Source organism: Acipenser ruthenus, chromosome 10, assembly GCF_902713425.1.
Source record: "Acipenser ruthenus chromosome 10, fAciRut3.2 maternal haplotype, whole genome shotgun sequence".
In the NCBI taxonomy this organism is placed as follows: Eukaryota; Metazoa; Chordata; class Actinopteri; order Acipenseriformes; family Acipenseridae; genus Acipenser; species Acipenser ruthenus.
Genome location: NC_081198.1, coordinates 8,364,509 through 8,380,580, shown reverse-complemented (window position 1 = coordinate 8,380,580; position 16,072 = coordinate 8,364,509).

Genomic DNA, 16,072 nt, shown 5'->3' with positions numbered 1-16,072 from the left:
CTGAAAGCACCAGAGTTTTAGTTTACCTGGTAGAGCGCAGCTGTCTATACTCTTCAACCCTTCCACTGCTTGTTGTCTAACTTCTCCCACACGAACTGTGTCCTTTAGATCCCCGTCGTACCATCTCCCAAGACTCTTCACTGGCTTCTCAGACACTGTTGGTATTGCCTCACCATTAATGAAGAATGTTTTATCTACTACTTTGCCTTTAATTATAGAGATGCTCCTTGATTTAGTGGGCTTGAATTGCATTCGTGCCCATTCAATGTTATTGGTTAATTTGCCCAATAATCGATTAGTGCAGGCTACTGTTGTAGTCATGGTTGTCATGTCATCCATGTATGCTCGAATTGGTGGTAGTCGCATTCCAGAAGCCAAGCGCTCTCCTCCTACTACCCATTTTGATGCCCTAATGATTACTTCCATTGCCATGGTAAAAGCCAGTGGAGAAATGGTGCATCCTGCCATTATTCCAACCTCTAGGCATTGCCATGTAGTGCTGAATTCTGAAGTTGAAAAACTGAATTGCAAATCTCCAAAATAGGCTTTCACTAAATTTGTTATTGTTATCGGTACACTGAAAAAATCAAATGCTGCCCAAAGTAGTTCATGTGGCACTGAACCATATGCATTAGCCAAATCCAGGAATGTCACATGGAGCTCCTTCCTCTCCTTTTTAGCTGATTGAATTTGTTGCCAGATCACATTGATGTGTTCTAAGCAACCTGGGAAACCTGGAATGCCCGCTTTTTGTATTGAAGTGTCAATGAAGCAGTTCTTTAATAGGTAAGCTGACAATCTCTGAGCAATAATGCTGAAGAAAATCTTGCCTTCTACGTTTAATAGGGAAATGGGACGAAACTGACTGATGCTTGTAGAATCTTTTTCTTTAGGTATAAAGACTCCACCTGCTCGGCGCCATGCTCTTGGTACAACCTGTTTTTCCCATGCCACTTTCATCAATTTCCACAGAATTCGTAGAACTCCTGAAGCACTCTTGTACACTCTGTACGGAACTCCATTAGGCCCTGGAGATGATGAAGCCCTTGCTTTTTTCACAGCTTGCTCTATTTCTTTCCACTTAGGTGCACAGTCCTCCATTTGGTATTCTGGTGGATTGATAGGTGGGATGTCTGACGGAATTGACATAGGCTCCTGCCTTTTTGAATCTGTATGTGTTTCCTCCAAATATCTCTCCAGCTCAACCTTAGATGCTTTTAGTGTGCCATTCTTCTCACTGGTGAATAACTTCTTTACAAATTTGAATGGGTCTTTATAAAAGTTAGCTCTCGCACGCTCCTTCTTTTTGTAGCGTTTCCGTAGGCGCTCAGCTCTGCGCAATGTTGCAAGCTTATCTTTTATGACCCTTTGTAAGAGATTGAGTCCCTCCTTCTGACTTTGTTCTGCTCTTCTCCATTGGTTCCTCAGCTGTCTCCTTTCTCTAACTAAGCGTTCAATCTCCTGCTGCCGTCTAGACTTTCCAGGAATAGTTTGTACTTTTTCCTTCCTTTTTTCAACTCCAAACCTCTCACTTCCATATGCGTAGATGATGTCCCCAAATTTATCCAGCTTCTTTTCAACTGTTCCACTTAATCTTTCCAATGCAACGCAGAGATCTGTGTTTACTGTGTCCCATGCAGTTTTCTCACAAGCTCTTGGCCATTTAACTCCAGGCTTGTGCCCGTTGAGGTTCTTTTCTCTCTTATGCTGGTTTGTCTGACCGGGTTCACAAGGATCATTAGGTTCATCACTAACTGTGTCCATGCAAGTCCTCCTCACGTCTATGACAGGGGTGCTGATATCCTGCGAACTGTGGTTTGCTTCCTGTCGCTGGATTTCATTCGACTGACTTGACTGACTTCGTAAGAAGTACTGATCAATGCGAGGCCCTTGTCCCTTCTCCCTCAAGCATTTCATTCTCCCTTGATGAATCTTCAAACCCCTGACCGTTGTCGCCTTGCTCCAGCCGCAGACACAAACCTGGAGTTCCATGTCTTTGTTAACTGCAGATCTTGAACTAGTCTTTTGTGAAGTACTCTCCATACTCATATCCGTTTCCGTTCCTAAGTCGTTAACCGTGTTGTCCAACGTTGAGTCATCTTCCGCCCCCGCTCTCGCAGACTCTAGGGGTATTTTTCTCTTTAATTTCTTAGAAGCCTTGGGCGGGTGTCTCCAGCATCCTGTAAACACAGAGCTGGATACTGCCGACAAGGGTAGCTAACCCTTACCAGCCCCAATGGGGTCTCTTTCCTCCTGTCAGCTGTCTCTCCAGGCTGTCACAAGGTCTTTCCCTTGTTGCCAGCTGCACTATTCACAGCAGTCACTGGACGTATCCAGATCTTCATGATTTCCATTACACGAGAGTAGATGTTAAAACTTCATGCTGATTTGAACTCGGCTCTCGCCAAGATAAGCACCAACTAAGACGTAGCTTTACAGTAAACTAATGTGATCCATATGCGTCTCCATCCATTTACGTTTCCTTCCATGTGATGATGTAGATATCCTTCTGTCTGGTGTTGATGGCTGAAGTGTAATGCTGGCTCCAGGGATCAGCTTATTTTGCCTCCCTGGCGCATCAGCACACACAACGGCTGCGATGCTGGCTCCGGGGATCAACCAAAGTGCGGCCTCCCCAGCGCATCAGCATGACAACCGTCTGGATTGAGCTAAGTAGGGTACATCTCTGGGGTTTTCAAGTGGGCACCTTCCATCCTCAGTGTTTCGTCGACTAGCCCACGACACCTCAAGAGGGCTCGACGGTGATTCTGGCGTCCCAGCATCACCCCCCTCCGTCCCCCACTCAACTCAGCCCAGCTTACTTACCTGTCCCCAGCCAGAATCTTATTGAAGAAGAAATATTGAAGCCACACATATAAGTACATGGAAAATTACATTAAGTGGTATGTAATTCAATCTGTTAACTTAACATTATTCAACAGGTTTCATTTGACTTCATGAAGCAAAATTTGGTAATTCTATAGGGTGATGCAAAACTTTTGTCCATAGCTGTACACTGCCTGGCCAAGAAATGAGAGTGACTACTGAAGTCCACAATGTGTAGCTTCCGGCTCAATTAGTCTGAGGGCAAACAGGCGTCTTGTCCAGTGTTGAAAGTTTCTTTGATTTTGGCCACTCTTGATGGTCTGTTGCTTTGGCAACGATTCACTGCTTAGTATGTTTTTATTAACATTACTATATGACAGATAATGTGATGGGGAATCATTTTAGATATGAATATCTGAATAGGGACAGTTAGCTGGACACATAATACAATGTTAAGAACTATGCTATTACATTATTTTTGATGTTTGGATATATTTGGGTTGTAACACTTTAAACAGTGGCCTGAAATACATGTGAATAACTACAATAGCTGATTTCTTTACAAATAATGTGGTCATTATTTTAAGGTGCTATTATGGACAAATAAAGAATATATTTATAGGAGGTATAACTTCAGTGTACACAATTATTATTATTATTATTTTTTAATATAGAAAAAATGTTTAAATGATTAAAAAATCCTTTCTTTCCGGACATTTCAGTTGTGTAGAAAGAAAAGTAAATGCCAAAATAGTTATTTTTTAAGAATTCTGTGGATGATGTCATGATTATGTCAGAATAGAGTAGGCCAGTTTACATGTTGGTTTGTGTCACGTGAATGGACAATGCGCGTAAAACTTGGCAGGGAAAGCTCATGAAAGTGTCCCAAGAAAACTGTCTCAGTATTTTACCGTGAAAGTCTCCATTTCTTGTGAGATTCCAGTAAATGCTTTCCCATAATGTTAATCAGCTTGTTCATGCCCTTTCCTAAAGCTGCTATACAAGTCACATGGGAATACGCAAGTTACCATGGTCCAAAGATGGCAGCAGGGAAATTAATGTTTTGTTTGCAGTATTTCCTCTATTAGTGCTACATGGCAGCAGTGTGGAGTAGTGGTTAGGGCTCTGGACTCTTGACCGGAGGGTCGTGGGTTCAATCCCCTATGGGGGACGCTGCTGTTGTACCCTTAAGCAAGGTACTTTACCTAGATTGCTCCAGTAAAAACCCAACTGTATAAATGGGTAATTGTATGTAAAAAATAATGTAGTTGTATGTAAAAAATAATGTGATATCTTGTAACAATTGTAAGTTGCTCTGGATAAGGGTGTCTGCTAAGAAATAAATAATAATACAGTACTTCAGAATACACTTGCAAATAGCTTTCCGAACAACTGTCAAAATGTCTTTTTTGTAAAGTACTATGTTTAAATTTGTATAACTGTTCGCCAATGCCATTTCTCCTAGTTACTTGTGTCTGAGCAAAATCTGTGTCCATCCTCCACTTACGTCTGTTGGAGAGATGAAGAGAATCGGGTGTTAATTTAAGGGAAGAGGATAGGATGAGGCAGCTTGATACAATGCACAACACAAACATTGTTTAACCCACTCTCAAAATAAAATGTGGTGTGGAATTTTTCCCGACTTACACTACTCAATATTCCAATTCTTTATTAAGCAGAAGCAGTCATACAAGAACAGCGCAAATGAGGATGCTATGTTTGGTATAAAGAGATAATAAATAAGCTAATGAAACAAAAATGTGATACAAAATAAAAGTACACCGTCGGGTTACAAAAATAAAGATAGCCGTGCATCTCTAATAGCAGGACCCTCTTCATATCGCTGTTGTGCAATTCTTGCTGGAGGCTGAAGTAGCTGTTCCTCTGCTTGCTTGAGCACCTCCTTACGGTCCTGGCACAGACTGTGCAGGATACAGCATGCTGGAATAACTTGGGGAACAAGCTCGTGGTTCACTTCAGTATGCTTCAGTAGTATCCGCCCCCTCCCTTGCAATAGCCCAAACGCCTGTTCAACCACCACTCGGATTTGGCCCAGTTTATTGTTAATAAAGATCTAACCCCGCTCCACAAAACAAATTCAGGTAAAATAAATAAAAAGGATAATGAATTGTGCTGTAACATTGAAGTATAAAAGCAGTAAGACCTTCCACAAGAGGTGGAAGGCACAAATATAAAATGATGCATTTGAAATATATTCAGGAGGGGCTGGTTGTCAGTCAGAGTATTAATTTATAAATACGTGATCCGTATCTCGTATGCACGTGATATTAAAAAAAAAACGCACACACACTTGGCAGCAATGTGCTTCCGTAGTTAAGCGAACTGTATAACTTGGATTCAGTTACCAAAAATAACTTTATCTCTGCAGTTGAAAAATGTTTTACTTTGGTTTCATGTTGTACTGTTACAATCATATAATTTGAATTATGGTGATTAAGCAATTGTATTTGTCTTTTTTTGGTTTTGTATTTCAGTTCCATATTACTGCATTGAAGGCAGGAGTGTTGCCAGTAATAAAGCACTGCTCACACTGTTGTGAGATTTATCATTGTCCACTTTGCCTGGCTTGATAGTGAGTTTCAAGTTTTCGAATGAACTGGAACACTTTGAACACTTTGCGTTGAAGAATGATCAAAAATCACTAAAGAATCGTGCCAATAGCTCATTGACTAATATCCTAATCGTTTAGAAAAGGATATTATTGCTAATGGTTCCTCAACTAGCTATTAATTTCATTTTCCTTGTCAGGGTATGAATACTTTTGAATTAGCATTTTTGCAAAAAAAATCCTGAAATAAATAATTGTAGACATCTATTTCTTGTAATTTTTTTTTTCCTCATCCACAAAAGCAAAACTTTTGCAACAAAAGATTTTTCCTATAATTATTTGTTTTCGAGAAATTTCTAGAAATTATACATTTCCATTGGGGTATGTAAACTTTTGACTACAACTGTATGTATAATATTTGGGATGGTTCTTTAAAATTAAACAAGTAAAACAAAACAAACAAAAAAAAAACATACCCGTAGTGGCCGTTTAGTTGTAAAGTCTAACCATAAATATAATATTAACAGAATTTGAAAATATACTTTAAATTCCTGATTTTCTTTATGCTGGACTTCCTATATTATTATTAGGGCTCTTTGTTTAAGAACACAAGGAGTGAGTAAAGTTAAATTGATTCAACTATTTTGCACAACATTATACAATTTACCCAAAGACATACATATTTAAAATCAAAAAAACGATTTAACTACTCACTTTTTGGTCTCGGTTTGAATTAAAAATAAGGAGTTGCCTTATTGTTAACGATAAAAAGTAATGATAGGCTTATTTAAGTTACAGAGAAAAAACAAGCCATCTTTTAAATAAACAGACATGAAGTGTTCTAAGAAAATGACCCTTTCAAGATGATCAATTGTCACGTGAAAGTTGCAACGCCTTCAGTGATGACATAGATGTAAGCTGCGCCTCTTCCACCACCGCAGGTCTGCCACCACAGGTCTGCCATCACAGGTCTGCCACCATAGGTCTGGCTCCAAGGCTGAAGTTGTATAGTCTTGTCCACATCGAGGCATTACCAGGAATTATGGACTTTGCCCAAATGGTCCATAATGCCTGGTAATACCCTTGATGCCAGGAGCTTACATATTTAGTATTTAAACCAAGCACACTTATGGTATAATTAAACACATAACAGAACAGCAGTTATTTAGAAATGCACCCCTAACCAATTTGGTGAGTGGCATATTAAAAATCCTTTCTTTAGTACAGTAATAGTTTTTTCAATATCTTTCAAGAAAGTTACATTCCAGCTGCTTTCACTAGCTGTTATTAACAACAGATGCCCCACTCCCTTGTTCAACTGCCTGAAATACATTTCTTGAGCTGCTTGAGTAGTTGCTGACAGCTCAGAACATTCAGAATTACATGTGCAGCATTTACAATCAGATAGGTCTCCAGTTCCTGGAGTGATCCTTCATAAAATTCTTGCTTATGTTTGGATTACAAGCTATACAGCTTTCCCATAATGTTTTGCACTAGCGTATAATGTTTTCTGCTCCGTAGCTGAAGTCGTTTAGTAGGAAGCATGACCAGAATACAGTAGCTGTGTGACCAGAATGCTGAGATCCAGATGCTGTAAAGTTTGTATTCTCGTGTTTGATAGTTGTTACTCAACTTTAAAAAAAGCAGGTATGCATGTTATAAGTTATACTGGTTTTGAAATACTAAAAGAAACATAATACATTCAGTGTGGGACATTTCGAATAGCTGATATCCCTTCCATGATGAGGACAAAAGATTTCAGGAACGAAGACCAATGTTGCAATACATGATGGAGAAAATGTGTTTTTTAATGATCACAACTAAAATATATCATTAGCCATGGATATTAATTTGGTTCAGGAATTTTCATTTTCTGTAATCAGCCAGGATGAAATGTACATTTTTGGTTCTAACTGTTGAAAAGCAGGACTAGAATACTTTAAATGAAGTTAAGAAATACTAAAATAAACTTAAATTCAATGACAAACATTTTGACTAGAAGTCTTTTTCAATGTCTTCCACTTGTCAAAACATTGAATTTAAGTTTTGAGCACTATTGAGTGTTTAATAGTTATGAATGATATAACTAAAGTTATTATATTTGTGGTTTCAAATGAGTAACTGTTTAGTTTAACAGTCACCTGAACTATGACTATTTTCTGCGTGATTAAATATTTCATTCTGGGTTCTGAAAGGGGTGGCTTTGATTGAGACCAGCAGGTTGTGCATAACTGAAAACAAAAAGGTGCTGATTAGCATTTGTGTTTCTGTTTATGACTGTAAGTCGCCCTGGATAAGAGGGCGTCTGCTAAGAAATAAATAAATCAATTTGGGAAAATATGGGCTGACATCTGATATAAACAGTGTTGTACAGTACTTGTTAAATCTAAAAATGGCTGTTGTCTGAGATTGTTGTAGCTGATTAGAAAAATGTTATATAATGGAGGAAAACAGCTGGCTGTGTCGATCTTCTGTTTAATGGGACATATGAGACCAAAAAGTGAATTTTGTCGCCTTTGCAGCATTATGTTTTTGACCTGTCTGAATACCTTCTACTCCCTGGTTTCCTAGTGGCCCATTGTAGGTTTTATGGAATATTTAGAGGTAATATTATACTGTAATATTACCTTGCATTCTTTCTTTAAATGTATTTCACAATTTAAACCCAAAGTTCAACTAAATTAGATACGTTTAGCTATTGCTCTTATAAAATAGCATCTGTAAGTGAGGCTTATGGTGGAAAATAATCACAATTAAAAAAGGTAAAATGTGATGAAATGTAATATTTAGAAACTCTTTCTAATTTATTTAACATCGAGTGACTCAAAAAGATCTAATTAATTTGCCATATTTTTGTAGTTTGGTTGTTTACTAAACAAGAAAGAAAAAACAATTGTGTTCGGTTTAATTTTTTTGTATAACCCTCTGTTTTTCTGTAATAGATTAATAATTCCATACTAGGTCAGACACTTCCTATTAAATGATATGTGTAGAACAGTAGTGGGTTGTGTACCACTGAACAAGTATTCAACACATATAGTAAAGTGAGTTCAAAAGTGGAACTACATGCATGTTCCTATACATTGCAGAGAGCTATGGGGATGGTTTTAATGCGGCTCTTGAAAAGCCCAAAATAAATTTTCCAATGCATCTGTTTCTCACATTGACATTGGTGGCTAAGGAAAAACTGGGTGGTATGCCTTTCGTGGCTGTTTCATCAAATTCCCAGTCAGTGTTGTAATAAATAATCTTCCCAAAAATATCCCTAGTCAAAGGGATGATGAAAGGGGCTTTAAAATAAATTAAAGATGGGCCATAAAGCAGAACAACCTTTCACAACCTAATACTCCTGTGAAGAAAGTAATCAGTACTTTCTCACTAGGACATGAAGTCCCTACTAAAGTATATTTTGCAGTATTATGCTTTTTGAGGCAATGAATATTGTAAGCAAAAAGATAAAGCCTGCTCATTCAAATACACATTTAGAGGCACAGGTTTCAAGAAAAATAATATTTGCTTATTCATTTATTTGTATTTATACAGTTTGTTAACTGGGATTGGACTGTGCTGATGTATCATCTCATTTGGAGCTCTCGTAGCACCTAACTGAGCCAGCATTATAACATAATATAAAAAATAAGAGGGCTTCTTAACACACTATTTCTAAGAATCTGACCTGGAAAGAATTCCTTGATTAAAAACGCACGCTCGCTAGACAGTCACTTCATATTACAGAACTATTTTGAAACTACCTTAACACAGTGATGTGCTGCCATGTACTGACTGCACAATCTTCATATCAATTACATTGGGTTACATGATAATCTGTACATCTGAGTGCACTCCTATTCAAATCGATGCTCTGCTTGTTTATGTGATTTATTGAAGTCATTCAAATTGGCTGCTGTCATGGCCATAAAAAAAACCAAAAAAAAAAAACCATCTAATGTGTTCTTAAAAGACTGTTTTTTTCTGTTTTGATAGTAAATAAAGTTTGAAGTCCTGGTGCACTTTTGAATAGGCCACGGCAACATAGTCTAATAGTTCAAACCTACAATTTTGGAGACACGAGGTAAGATAGGGTTTGTTTGATCGGTCACTACAACTTGCTTAACACGTTTGGCCTACTGACCCATGATGTACAAAATGCATGTGTATAATGTACCTGGCTCCCTACATTGTAACTTTGAAGGAGGAAAATACAGCTCTTCAAGTATTATGAAGGACATGTGCTGTTGTACTGAACATTGTCAATTTTATTTTAAAATGACATGTGTACATGCAATTAATAGAAACTAACAATACACTAACGAAGTGGAGCCTGCTGTGCAGGTCACAATGCAATATCTATCACAATATAACATCAAGTGATCATTGTATTCATATAAAAAATAAACCATGTTTATTTATCATAAAACAGTAACATTTGGTAGACAACAAATTGCTCAGTATGTGTTTCATGATTCACCCCTCTATTAGAATATGATGTAAAGAGAGATATTGTATCATTACACCCATAGTAAGCAATGACTTCTTTGGGTACTGTATGTGTTCCCCCATTATGTGAACAGTAACATAATCTTTTCAATCAGATGGTCTACTCACATAGTAGGCATCAACATTTTATGTCCCACAAGTTTGGGGTAATTTTTGTTATTTATTTTGAATGCATGAACAGTTATTAGTGCTTGCATGAAACCAAATGTGCTTCTGTTGAAAGAAATCACTTCATTCCAATGTAAACAAGTTGATTTCCAGACAGAATTTCATTTTTAATAAAGAAGATCAATCTTGGAGCCCTGTGGTAAATGGGGATTATCCAAGTGCTAAAGGAGAATTCAAGAAAATAATATTTTTTTGCCTAAAACTGTTATTTTTTTTAAATAAAGGGATACTGTTTTCACTAAAATGATTTCACATGCAGAAATTCATATTTAATAGAATCAGTGTTTATGAACATAAGGCAAAGTGCAACTTTTAAATTTATCCTCTGTCTTTGATCAGGTAAAAATAATAAAATAAAATGAAATCAGGGTAAAATCAACACAGGATACAATCTCAGGTTCAGTGGGTTATGATGTTAATTCCAAGGTCATAGGTTCTTTCTTTCTTTTTTCTCCTACAGATAGAACGGGTTTTACAGATCCAAGTGTTTAACTGCAATTCAAATTCCCATTAGACTCAACCAGGCACACCTCCAGGTGAATAATATTTCATTATATACACATTGATTATTTGAAGTATTAACATGGTTCTTATTCCTCCCTGAACAGAAGATTGGACCCCATAGGCTTTTCTTATTGTATTTTGTGGAAATGTCTTGCCAAGCAATGTGACACATTTCAACCTCAGCAATATGACACTTCCACCAGTCCAGTCCACCAGGCCAGTCCTTGTAAAATAACATAAAAGGGAATTCAGGTACAAGGGTGGTCATTTCCTAGAGGACAAAAGCCTAGAATAATGACAGCCGCTGTGTCTATCGAAACAGCTGGCTAATGGTCATGGAAGCCAAGGAAGTGACCCTATCTTTTTCCACCTGCTAAGTTCTCCTGCCATCCTACCATGTGGTCAATGGACCGCCTCGCTCCCTTCACTGATGTTTCATATTAAGCCCCTAATGGAGTAGTGCCACTCTCACCCTGTTAGCTTGGCTGTGATGCACACTGGTTCAATCAGTGTTTGAATACTTTGAACCCATTGCATGTCAGCATAAGGAAGACCACCTGTTGACTTCTGGCGCTGAATAAAATAACTGAAATAAACCCCAGGGTGGTGTGGCAATGGGTACTTCAGAAAAAAGCACAGAACATAGGAAGATTAAAGCACACATACTTTTTATCAAAAGCAGACCTTTAGCAGAATTGCAGTAGACACATTTAAAATATAAATTACAGCGCTATTTGGATTTTTTTTATTGTTGGTGTATTTACTTTACTTGCAGTGGGTGCTCATTATCCTGGTACTACACAAAGACTGTTTTAGATAACATTTAAAATGAGTGTTGGTCATTTAAATGTAGTTATGCATGAAGAACTGGTTTCTGCAGTGTGATGTGGCTTAAAAAAACATACCCCCTCTCCCCTGTTTTTGATGGTTGAAAAAAAAATCACTGCCGTGCTGGTTTGCAGTTTGTCTGGATGGTTCAAGAACAGCTTCCTACCATGAAAATGATTATTGACTTAAATGAAAATTAACTTTATTTTTATTTTTTTACATTTAAAAAAAAAAGTCTCATGGCTAATTGACTAATCAGCCATAAACCAGTAACTACATTTTCCATCAGACATAGTTCTTACTTTATATGCAAGAGGGAGAGTTGGGTATAATACACTGTTGAGATGGATCAGGTTGCCAGCTCTGATTAATGAAAGTTAAAGATCATACAGCTGTTGATTATCTAAGTAGTACAGAGGTATAGGCACTTGTTTCCTGCCTTCATTCTTTTAACGAAACTTCGGTATCAAACCACCCAGCCTGGGGAGAGACTCGTTTTAGAAAGGAGACTGCTTGATCAAAACCTACATTGAATCTTCTAATAAGTGTTCAAATATACATTGCTTCTATGAGTCCCTGCAATTCCCTGAAAAAGAGTGGCAACCCTACGGTGTGTATTGCAGTCCAGTGGCTCCTGCAGTGCTGTAAATTAAATCTGTCACCATTGTCTTTCTTCTATATGATGTCAACCTGGATAAACAAAAAATGTTCTTATTTTGCCAGCCCTTCTTTTATTAACATCAACTATGTGCATGTTGCCGGTGTAGTAAAAGGAAGTTTGTCTTAAGAACTATCACATTTCAAAATTAGTTGAGTAAGGATATCAGCTTTATACTTAATAGAGCCCATGACCGTGACTGGATTTATGCGTCCCAAGCCGTAGCGAGGGCGCTAACAAAAGTCAAGGTCATCTACCACACGGTAGAGCCCACATCAAGGGGGCTCTATCGCTATTAGAAAATTATTTATTTCTTTATTTTCTCTTTAAAAAAAACTTATATTTACCTTGAACTTCTGCTATTTCACTGGGTAACCTTCCGCTGAGGAAAATAATCCCTAACATAATTAGAATAGAAAAACGACATACACGTAGAGAAAACGATTATTATTATTATTAAATTATCATTATTTGGCTAACATATTTATTTATTGGGGTCTTACTCTTTCTTATTATAATTTATCTGGACATGTACAATTGTTGAATATTCCTTGTAGTATTGAGTCGGAGTCGAAACTTGTTGTTGGAGGCGGGGCGTCATTCAAGCTGGCAGGGAGTGGATTGGCTGGTGCGGAAAGAACTGAAACAGGGTTGGCAGTTTGACTGGCTGGTTTTGATGGAGGGTGTTGTTTGGATCCAGCTGATGACGGAATTGTGAACCAATCGTGTCTTTCCTGTTGATTTGCTGTCCAGTAGCTGCGAATTGAACCTTCATTACAGTGTCCTGTCACAGACGTGATTTCGCTTATCAGATTAGTTATGCGCAGATTGATTTAAAATTTAATTCACAGTTAAGCACTTCAACGTTCCAGCGGGCATCTATGCAAAATAGAAGCCTGCTAGATCTGGAAGCTGATTGGCTGTTCGCAATCAATCGTTTTCTAAAAACATATATACTGTGCTATGTGAGTGATTCTGTCACCCAGAATGCAAGCAAAAATATAATATGTCACAGGAGACTGACAGGGTCAACTGTGCATGTTATGGTATTTTAAATATTAACTGAATCAACACATCTAACATACAGTGGACAAGAGCCAAGGTGGCAATCACTTAATCAAACCCAATCTCCCAGCAGCTTTGGAAACTGTGTCTCCCATGAGTTACTAATTAGGGGATTCCACACACCAGCATTAACAAATAGCCAATAAACAAAGCTACATGAGGATTCCAAGGCTAAATCTAAGTCTATTACCCTGTCCCTTGAATCAGCTTTTAAGTTATTTAAATCAGTCTGACACAATTGTCTGTCCAGAACCAAGCAACAGCAATAGAATGTATTCAGCCTTCAGATCACCCAACATGTACCACACCAAGTTCTGTACTGATTAATAATGTTAGTTACAGTCGATTAAACTGGGTTATTGTGAAGAAGTATATTAGACATTTTTTAATAGAAAGATAAAATAATTAAATGATTCCTATGGTAAAGGTGTTACTGGCAAAAAGATTTATGGCTTCAGTCTATGTAAGCTAATGATAGATGGCACTGTATGTGATATTTTGTTTTATTATTTAGTTATCTACAACCACGTTAATGCAGTAAACCACCCTCTGTATTTTTTTTATGTCAAGGGACATGTTTGTATATTTTTTATATATTCATGTTTACCTTTCATCTAAATAACATGCTCAGTTCCCTAGCAGCCCTGAGATTTTTGAGCAACATGAATGGAATTTTATCAAGGGCTACCATCAAGTAGACTTGGTGGGTCTCCATAAAACACTCCCAATCAATGGTGGTTTCTATGGCATCTGTCCAAAGTAGCAGGCAAGGGTGGGGTAAACGTAGGGGTTTTGATTCAAGTGGCTGAGTGGGGTGTATCATACATCTATGTGTACATTTTCTTGTTTTAAACAGAGATGCATTTGAAACAGAGTGGATAAAGGATCGCTATGGAAATTCTGTAAAGCATATAGCTATCTCAAAGTTATTTGCTTGATGTAGAATAAAGCTGACATGTAAAACACAGTTATGAGCCCCAAACTCTCTGGTTCCATGTAGAAGAACTGCAAAGTATCTCCATTTAGGTATAACATCAGAATAAACCAACATCTGAATTGTAAGGATCCAGTGGTGAATGCTGATAGCCACAATAGATGAATACGTCAGAATACATTTAAAAATGCTGTTCTACAGTATTTCAGACTTCTGCGCTCAAACTTTGGGCCAATTATTAACAAGAAGATCCTGTCACCTCCCCCATAAAGGGTGACATTATACCATAATACATATTTTGTCAGGCAGAGGGGGACTTCATAGTTTAAAAATATGTTCTCAGTGTGTGTTTAGTCGGTTCTGACTAATTCAGGCACAAGTCCTTATGGCTGAACTCCAATGTGTTTATTCTGATCCAAGGATTTCGAGGACAGTTGGTCCTCAAGTCTAAACTATTGGAAAGACTGTAAATGAAAAGGATAAGTGGCATGAACAGTTAGTGGAACTCAATTATATATCATTAAGTGATTGGGTGGGTTTGTGTATTTAATAATGAGGGGAAGCAGGCTGAAAAACAGAATCCTGTAGTATTATCCACTAATAATGATGGACATATGGCTTCATTTCAACAGAGATTTTTTAAAAACATTTTCCATTTAACAGCCAACAGCTACTGAAGTACTCCAGATTCGTTTTATCAGTTGATTGAGCCTGGTGAGGCTGAATGGATGTTCTCACCGCCCACAGACATGGATGCAGAGCTCTGCCCAACTGGACAAGTCATTAAAAGAGATACAGATCAGTTGTTTCTGTTTAAAACGTTCAAGATGCAGGACATATGCATACAGCCATTTTCTCCACTTAGATGAAGCTTGCCCTTGAGGTTATTGAGGTTATTTAAATCAAATTCCTTACCCTTAATTAGCTTTAGTACATATTTTACTTGATGCAATGCAGCAATTGTTTTAGTTATTTTGTTGCTGACTGAACTTAAAAACTGTACTAATGGTAGTACAAATCATTGCTTGATCTTCGTTATTACAGACCACCAAATAAGCGACCTACATATTGACATTAAAACCTGCAAACCTGCGGTAGTCATTGTACAACCCACAAAATAAAACTTACATGGAAGATCAATGACCTGGTGACAAACTGAAGTTTGTCATTATCAACATATGATTGTATGTACACTCCATTTATTGATGGGTTCTTAATTCAAGTTGCAAAATTATACCATTTTTAATTAACCAATGATATTGTTTTCTTTTTCATTTATTTATCCAAAATGTCATATTGATAATTTAGGTCAGATTAATCATTGTCCAAAATTTTCTCGAGGAAGGGGAATAACCCGAATGCGACACCCCACCCCCCACCCCCGCCCAAATAGTTTGGATCAGCATTCCAGTTGATGAAACTTAGGACCTATGTTATTAAAATATGTGTGAATTTGCAGTACAGTGTATACAATCATACTATGTCTCTGTGGCTGTCCCAACAAGAATTGACTAGAACAAGAGAAACCACTCTTTGTCCATTCATCTTCCCTGACTTCTGGTTTGGACAAACCTCCCTTAATTTATTTTTGTGAGGTCAGTGTTGTGTTCTGGTTGAAGCCTGCAAGGGACAGGAAATCCTGAATTAGGCACATAGTTGATGACATCATGCCAATTCAACCGCATTATGTGTGATCCACAATGCAGACAATTGTGGCCATTACAAGGAGACTGAATGCAGTGTTGCTCAGCTCCACTGCTCTGGAGACACTGTCAGTCCTGGCTTGTGTTTTTAGACTTTATTGTGAATAAAATATTAAGAAGGTCACAGCCCTTTAAATAATGTTGCTCTGACCCCATTATTGTCATTTGGGACAAATGTTTTATTATTGTATTATTATTAATATTTGTGGTCTGTTTTTGATTGCATTGTATGATTGTCAAAATAAATTTCCATACCATAAAGAATGGTGTGGTTTTCTGATTGTAAGCAGCTGAACTGATTATTGAGAGGCCTGGTAAGT